We start from the raw sequence: 9,155 nt of genomic DNA on the forward strand, positions 1-9,155 counted from the left end.
GATCAGTTTTCTAATAAGCTTTGTAAAAGTGTGTTACCAAAATAGGAGCAGATTTGGAAATGCAAACTAACATGCACTTAGATATCCAAGTGGGGAGACTTACTTGCACTCTTTCCCTGGAGTCATTTCAGATCTGTCCAAGGTGACTCCTATACCAGCATAGAGAACAGAATCTGTACTCAAGAACAAGCCCGGAGACTGACACCATCCACGAATGCTTCTGGCTTTGGATTTATTGGGACTCCACCTGACACTGTGATGAACTCTAATTGATAAATCCAGTATCTGAGCAGACTGGGGACTGAACTGAGGACTAGCTTAAGGAAATCGAGTAGGTGTGTAGTAGTAAGGTATCCACTTCTTAACAATATCAGAATCCAAGCACAGGTGTCATCCAGAAAAGCCTCACAGAAAGGCACAACGACATTATGAACTTGACGTGTTTAAGTTGGTGAGGCATTAGCGGAAAAAAAAAAGCAGTCTAGCTTAGCTTCACTCTTCTTCCACACCAAGGCTGGCTAAGCCCACAGGACAGGAAAGGCCAGGAGGAGGCCCAGCAGAGTGGCTGTCAGTCTTTCACTGGGAGCCCTCCTCCTCAAAAATGTATTGCATTTAGCCAAGGGCTCCCTTCCTTTCTCCTCTTACCATTGCTCAAGCGCAGATTTGGGACACCTCTTTCTTCCTTAATTCCCCTTGTCCACCATTCACTCAGGCACTCAGACTTGCTCTTTGACTCTGTTTGGATACAAGCAGATACAATAAACCAATCTGATTTTCTTCATACCTGCTGGAAGATTTTTGGTGCTTCCCCTCAAAAACTCAACAGGACACCCCTTCTCAGATTCCATCCTGGCTGAATTCTGTCCAGAAGCTTAGTCATTGCAGAAATTCCTCTAAGGGATAGCAGTATGTCTGGGCAGACCTCACAGCCGAGGCCAGTGCTGGACTGAGTTGGGGCTAAACTGAAGCCATCTCCAATGAGAATATGAGAGCTGGTGCCCTACCACAGATCCACTCTCCTCCTTCCCTCCTGGTAAGCCTTAAGAGTTTGAAATCTTGCCCTTTATCTTTTAGGCCAATGTCTGGGACAAGGGTAACTGGCAAATCAGTTTATGAGTTCTACCTTGAGAGAGTGACAGATAAATGAGCAAGGGGACGAGTTAATAGATCCTCAGTATTTTTGCTTTCTCCTTAGGTGAGCAAAACATTGGACCAACAGCCACTGAGATGCCAACCCATGAAAAAAGTCCTAGAACACAGCATTTCCCCCTAGGCAAGCAAGGTGAAGAAATATGGTGGTGAGAGATTAGAAAGATCATGTTCTGGAGATTTGAAAATCACATTCCTGCCTTATCAAGAAAAGTGGCAGATAAACTTCGTGTCAGCCTTGGCGCACTTGTGGTGCCTAAGCTTTGATAAAAACCATGTTCCAGTCAAGATGTGAGAGAGGGAAAGACCTGCACTTTGTGTCACTATCAAAACTGAGCCAAATAATGAGACATTTAAAGTACTTAATGATTACTCTAAATTTTTCTTTGTAATACTTATAGAATATATTTTTATTGAGGGATAGGCTGAGAAACCATCATTAGATATTGACAATTGATGTCAATTCCAAGGGCTAAGAAGCCTATGTAGGTTCTAAAATGGCTGTCATGGTCCCTTAGACACCTTGCATCTACAGCATCCCCTTCAGGAGCATAGTCATGTGGATGTCGCCATGTGACCCACTGAAAGCTGTCTGGAAATATTCCCTACTTCAAGTTTTCCTAGCCAGTCAATTCTGGAAGGGCTTAGAAGCTGACTCACCTCCTCAGTCTTCTGCTTCTTACGTGTGGGCCCCTGTTTTTAAGGGTCTATGGCCTGTCAGCTGTACACATATACCCATAAGGTTCTTGTGGGCTGGGTGAGCCTGTCACTGATAAAATTCTATTCCATGGCAAATAAATTGTTCTCCAAGATACCCTGGGGTTTTCCTTTTGGCCACCTCTTGGGGCTGTGAAAGCGAACCCTGAGAATGACCAGGTGGGAACTAGACTGCCTGCTTCTGCTTCCATCCAGGTGGCAGAAGTGCCACTCTTGTCAGGATCTGCTGGTGTACCAGAAAGGGCAGCAGAGCTGCTCTTCAGATCAGCTGTCCTAAGAATGGGAATGGCTCATTTTAAAGGTTGAATTTGAAATGAAATGCATAGAAAATACTGTTTTCTTTTGCCATAAAAGTCTGCTTAAGATTATTGTCCATATTTATTGACAAAATGGCCCTCCTTGGACTTCTTTTGTTTTCTTTTTGCCAAAATGGATCAGAGAAAAAGTATTTGGTTTTCATTCTCTGCTTCCCTTGGAAGATGCAAACATCAGACCAAGAACCCCATTCTGAAAGATACGATTAATTTAATCTAAGCCTAAAGATTCAGAATACTGTCCAGGTTGAAATTTTGGATTCTGGAGACATTACAAAATATAAATACCAGCATCTTCATCAAATATTTATCAGGAGCCTGGTTACGGGCAGTGGGTACCTTAGCACTCCTAAACTGTTGTGGCGTCCAGTGAGAAAAGAGGAGTGCTAGCAAATCAAACAGCCTAGAAACAACCAGGAGCCACGGAGAGAACCATTAGTTACCAAGCAAAGGCAAAAAGCAGCAACTAGCACCTTTCAGTAGTATTCAAATGACCTACTAATTTTAAGTAGTCAACTAAAGCAGAATTGCTATTCAATAAATGTATTAGTAAGACACTCAGATGTTGAGAGCTTTGCTTAGTGGTGAAGAATTAAGATGGTAATTCTGGTGGCTTGAATGGTCCTGATGGTTTGGTTGTAAAACCCAACTGCTGAATGTCTGCATATGAGCCCAACAGGCTCAGATCCCACATGCCTTGAGAAGTTTTAGAGACTTCAGTCATCAGAAAATGAGTTAATTTCTGCTGTTGATGAAGTATTGGCCCAAGATAAACTGTAAGCGTGTGGCAATCACATTTTGCTGAAATTGGGTGGATTAGTTATTTGTCTATCAGGCCTTGTGTTCCCGTCTTAAGAAGTCATGGAGAACATAAGATTCACTTACCTAGGATTTGAATGGAAGAAGTTCCTAGTAGATCCAGTTCCTGCTCAGACTGATGAGGATTCCATCCTATCACAGCTGGTCCTACTTGATAACAACACTCATCTTAGGGTATGCTTCCCAAGAGTATCATTTCAGACACTTCTAAGAAGAAAGTCAGCTCAAAATGTGTAATGACAAAAGAATGTCCTTTATCAGCATCTTTCCTAGCAAAGCAGGGCCAGCAGAGGAAGCAGATGCACCTTCCCAGGCAAGAAGAGACAGCAGTGGTAGAAGGTGATTGCCTGAGATCAGCAGCAGTCCAGGCAGTGTAAAATTGGGGTCCACACAAATTGGCACACAGGCCACTTAGTAGGCTTGAGGTACATAAGCAATGCAAGGATTGCTCATCTGTGAGGGTCAAAGAGAACGTAATGTAAGAAGCCATAAGTCCATAGCCATGTGTTTTACTGAATGAACCTCAATGCTTTGTATTAACTTAATGCCATTGTACTTTCTGGCTTATACTTCTGCAAAGTAAAGCACTTTTTCACAGGACTGTATTGGCAGCCACATGGTTGCAGCTGTTTTTGAATTCTGCAGATGTTTCCAAAGATATAATCAAAGTGTGTTTTTCTATTCATTAAGAAACATAAATATTAACTATCTATAGAGACATTTAAGTGTAATTAAAACAGATTGTTATGCTTTAAAAATGTACTCTAATAAATGATATAAAATATGCTTATGATGGAACTATGGGTTAGAGGAGGAGGACATACGGTCATCAAAATCAATCAGAAAAGTAAATTATATGGTGTTAGACTCATTCTAGTTTGTTCTCTTTGATGTTATTTTTTGTTACTTCAAGGTCTGATCTCACAAATCTACTTCCATAAATTTTCTTTTGTTTTGCTTTTGCTATTAATCTGTGATATGGTCTCACTCTGGGGCCCAGTGAGGCCTGAAACTATGTAGCCCAGGACAGTCTTGTAGAACTTGCAGCAGTCCTCCTGCTTCAGCTCCTCAAGCGTTACAGGTACAGGCATGAGCCACCATGCACGGCTTCCATAAGCCTTTGTCTTTATTATATTGTCTCTTAATAATCATCAAGTGCTTGTGTGACTTCACCCTCTTATCACACAATCATTTCACTAACATACTCAAGATAAGTTGATGTCCTGTACCCAGGGTAAGTTGTAATGGAAAAAGGAAATCTTTTTTGCTCTCAGAATGCTATAGCTTACAGTCATGTGGGTCCACTGCAGAAGTGCACACTCAGGTTCCCTATTACTTGAATCAATCAAGGAAGACTTTTTGTTTCTTGTGTGTGGTGTGTACATGTGTTCTAGTTTGTTTCTCCATTGCTGTGACAATGGATAGGAAAGGGTTATTCAGCTTACATCTCCCAGATCACAGTTCATCAAGGAGCCCAAGGTAGGAACTCAAGACAGGAACCTGGAGGCAGGAGCTGGAGCACAGGCCATGGATGACCACTGCTTATTGGCTTCCTCCCTTGGCCCCTGCTCAGTCTGCTTTCTTATACAATACAGAACAACCTGCCCAGTGGGCTGTACCCTCCCACATCACTCAATAATCAAGAAGATGCCCCACAGACATGGCCACAGGCCAGTCCAATAGAGGTAATTTCCCAATTGAGGCTCCTTCAACTTAGATGTGTCAAGTTGACACCAAAACTATCCAGCACAATTGACTCCTTGTCAACTTGACACAAACACATCACTATTAAACTACAACCTTTCCATTTCTTGTCCCCAAGATATGACATTAACATTAATATCACAAGACAGTACCACCTTAAAAGCCCCACAGCCCTTAAAAACTCCAAACACTTAAAAATTCACAGTCTCTTTTTAAACTCTCTTAACTGTGGACTCCTGTAAAATCCAAAACAAGTACTGTCTTATTTCAAAGGCACACTTAAGCAAAATCTAAGTCCAGCAAAGTAGCTCAAGGCTGGATATCTGGGATTTACATTCACTTATGAGCTTCTGGGCTTCAAAGGGTTTTGGCAGCTCCACTTCTCTGATACTGGTGTCCACAGTAGACACAGCTCATCTCACAGACCCAGGCCGGCTCCATTCCACACCTGTTTGGTGGCCATCCTATGGTCCTAGCACCTCCAAAAAGCTTAAGTCTCCACTGCAACTGAGGCTGCACCCTCACCAATGACCTCTTTTGGCCTCTCAGGGTGCAGTGCCTCTGATTCTCTCCATGATCCCTTCAATCTTGGGGTCTTCACTGCAACTGAGGCTGTACTTTCACCAATGGTTTTTCCTGACCTCTCATGGTGCCAAGCCTCAGCTGCTTTCTGTGACTCCTTCACACTTTCAACACGAGAACCATGCAGGAGACTCTTAAACATTACCAAGTCCCTCTTCCAGCTTCAGATGGAGCCTCAGCCCCCTCTGAACCATAGCTTTTGTGCTGACCCTGAGGAACTACTTCCCAGAAGATTTCACCACAGTGATGCTAGTGTCTTGTTAACTTACAGCTGATTTTTCAGCCCCAGCTAATAGCAAGGTTTTACTTCAGGTTCTGGTCTCTTCTTAATCACAGCTGATTCTTCAGCCCCAGTTGATCAGAACCCACAGATTCACAAACAGCTCTGATAGTCTCTGCTTCCCTTTGAAGCCTCACAAGCCAGGCCTCCATTGTCTACAACTCTTTCAGCATAACTGTTCCAAGCTCCACAGCAACAAACTCTGAGCACTCAATGGCTTTTCCAGTCCAAAGTTCCAAACGCTTCCACAATCCTCCGTCAGGTCTGTCACAGCAGTGCCCCATTCTCTGGTACCAATTTCTGTCCTGGTTTGTTTCTCCAGTGCTATGACAAAACACTCTAACAACTACCAAGTTGGGGAGGAAAGGGTTATTTGTCTTACATCTGTGAGGTCACAGTTCATCAGGGAGCCCAAGGTAGGAACTCTGGGCAGGAACCTGGAGGCAGGAGCTGGAGCACAGGCCATGCTTACTGGTTTTCTCCCCTGGCTCCTGCTCAACCTGCTTTCTTACACAACACAGGCCCACCTGCCCGGGGTTGGCACCACGACAGTGGGCTGGGCCTTCCCACATCACTCAATAATCAAGAAAATGCCCCACAGACATGGCCACAAGGCAGTCCAATGGAGGAAATTCTCCAATTGAGGTTCCTTCATCCCAGGTGTGTCAAGTTGACACTAAAGCTATCCAGCACATGCAAGCATGTTTGCAGGTGTGGGCACGTGGGGGTACACATACACGTGTGTGGATGTTCATACATGTGTGTGGAGGCCACAGGTCGATGTCAGGTGTCTTCCTCAATCACTCTCCACTTTATTTACTAACACAGGATCTCTCGTTGAACCCAGAGCTTGTGGATTTGGCTAGTTTAACTAACCAGCTTGGCCAGTGGATCTCCCATCTCCACCTTCCAAGTGCTGTGATTAGATATGCCTGCCATGCCTGCCCAGCTTTTATGTGGGTGCTGAGAAACTGAATTCATGCTTGCATAGCAAGTACTCTGTCCCATGTACCAAATCCCCAGCCCTGGGGAGGATATTTTGAGTGGTCATGTCAACAGTGTTACAAGGGATAGAGCACACATTTGTTATTCTGGGATATATTATCACCAAAAGATGGGATTCGGGGTGTGGTAGGAATGGTCATACAATCTAGCCTCCTCACTGAATATTGTCACTTCCTGGACTTTGATAAAACTTCCATGAGCACATTTCTTTCTCTCCTGCCACAAAGACTTTTAGAGAGGGTCACAGGATGTTCTGTTTCTCATTTCTTTCTACACCACTGCTTCTTCCTGTTTCATACAAAATACCCTCGGTGCCAACATTCAGTCTCCTAGCCACTTTAACTTTTACCATTCTTTATGATGATTCCTCCACTGCGCCAGGTTCCCCAGTCTTTGATATCATTCTGCCACATATCCTACCAGTATCCTGAAGGACTTTAGTGTCCTCAAGGGAAAACTACCCACACCCTTGTTATGTTTGTGGATTTTTTTTTTTTTTGGTTGTTCTGTTTTTGGAGATTACTGGGGCCTTATTTATGTCAGGCAAGCTATCTTAAATTCCCATCTTCCTTTTCAGAACCTGTTCTTGCTAACTTTATATTCCCTTTGTGCAAGATCAGCAATGACTGGCTCACCTCTGCTTCAATGAACAGCTTATCAGGCTTCAAACTTCCTTAGTCTAGATGCAGAATCCTGCTTATTCTTTCCAGGTTATTACATTTCTCAAACAGCAGTTCTTCATTCACACCTGTTTGGCAAACCTCCTTTGAGGACCAGGACTCTTACCACCCATCTCTGCTCTTTACTGTGTCTATTGCTTAAAGTCGTAATATCATGAGGGCCTTTAGATATTTATGGTCCATTACCCGAGTAGTGGCCTCATTTCCAAACCAAAAGTTATTTCTCTATTCTTTTTTCTTTCTATTCTTAACCCTTTTCTAAATGGCCCATTCCTCCCAATAGATAATGCTTCTTGCTTTACAATTTTTTTCTTTTTGGTACAGACTCTGACTATGCAGCTTGGTTTACAAAGTTGACCTCAAAGTTGCAGTAATCCTCCTGCAACTTTGTGCTAAGTGCTAAGACAAAGTGCTGGGATTATGGGTGTGCACCATGCCATCTGGCTCACATTTGCAAGCTTATGACTTCAGACACTTCTTTAACCCTTACTGCCACTTCCACCTACCTAGATGTGTGCACCTAGCCTCCTTCTAGTTCAGAGGAAATGTCCTTCTTGCCAAGGCGCCTCTTCAGCTCTCTCACTCGTTATTTCCTACTATACGCTCAAGCTTTCCTTCTTTGGTCTCTCTCCTTCTGCATATAAAAACATGGAAGTCTCTCAGGTCTTTTCAACTCTGCCTACCTTTACTACCTTGTGTCCAGGTTCTTGGAAGACTCACCAGTGTTCTTGCTCACTCTAGTCTTCTGGACCAAGTGCAAACTCTATCCTCACTGCTCCACTGATAATGAACCAACTACAGCAGTCACTTGCTTCATTACTTCTATTATTCCTTCCTTAAGGCTCTTCCACATTCACCTTCTTTACCATCCGTCAGTCTTACTTCAAAAGTCTTCCTCTTCCTCTGCCCTTAAATGTTAAGATTTACTTTTAATTATGTGTCTGTGTGTGTGGATATGTACATGTGAGTGCTGGTATCTGAGGCGGCCAGAGGCGTTGGGTACTCCTGGAGCTGAAGGTATAGTTTCAAGCCACCTGTGTCAAGTGTGTTGGGATTCAAACTAGTCTTCTGAAACAGCAGCAAGAGCTCTAAAGAGCTGTGCCATCTCTCCAGCCCCCGTCCCCTTACATGCTTTTATGACCAGACTTCTGTTCCTCCACTTTCCACTCATCTTTCTACAGTCTCACTCAGCTCCATAGCTCCCTCCGCACACGCTAGTGATCCATCTTCACTCCTGTATTCCTACATTGACTCTTAAAAATGGTTGGTTAACTGGTTTCAATGGCATTCCTATTCAAATCCATTGTACATACTGCGGCCAGGTATCTAAGGACAGTGATTTTCAAACCCTAGCAGTCCTCAAAATTACCTGGAGGGCTGAAGACGTCCTGGGCTCCTTCCAGCTTCTTACTGTTGGGTAGAGCTTAAATTTTTCCACTTCTAGCTTTTAATCCCAGCACTCGGGGAGCAGAAGCAGGCAGATCTCTCTGAATTTGAGGCCAGCCTGGTGTACATAGTGAGTTCCAAACTAGCTATGGCTACATAGTGAGATCCCACCTCAAAAAAAATTATAAAATAAAATCTCCTTCTTTCAAGTTCCCAGTTAGGTGATACTGAAGCAGTACTGATCTCGTCTGTCAAAAGTTTCCCACACTTCTGCCTGCATAAGAATTATTTGGAGTAGGGGTAAGAGATGTGGCTTAGTAGTAGAGCATTTTCATGTGCAAGGCCCTGGGTCCAATTTCCAGCACCACAAAACAAAACCTAAAAGCAAGACTAGGTCAAGGAGTGTGATGGACACTGATAATCCCAGGTGGAGGCAGGAAGATCAGTTCAAAGCCAGCCTGGACTAGAGTTTTTTAAAAAATGGAAAGGGAAAAAAAAAAGAGTATAGGATGTATTAGG

The 9,155-nt window shown here is 43.5% G+C and overlaps 1 long non-coding RNA gene across 1 annotated transcript; it reads left to right on the forward strand.

The window, feature by feature from the left end:
• Positions 1-6: 6 nt before the first annotated feature.
• Positions 7-3,875, forward strand: LOC108491314. Its single transcript, XR_001872684.2, has 2 exons — positions 7-1,033; positions 1,196-3,875. It is a non-coding gene; the product is annotated as an uncharacterized LOC108491314 (long non-coding RNA).
• The last annotated feature ends 5,280 nt before the right edge of the window (positions 3,876-9,155 follow it).

This window comes from Nannospalax galili, unplaced genomic scaffold (genome assembly GCF_000622305.1).
Source record: "Nannospalax galili isolate Female #2095 unplaced genomic scaffold, S.galili_v1.0 scaffold18, whole genome shotgun sequence".
Taxonomy (NCBI): Eukaryota; Metazoa; Chordata; class Mammalia; order Rodentia; family Spalacidae; genus Nannospalax; species Nannospalax galili.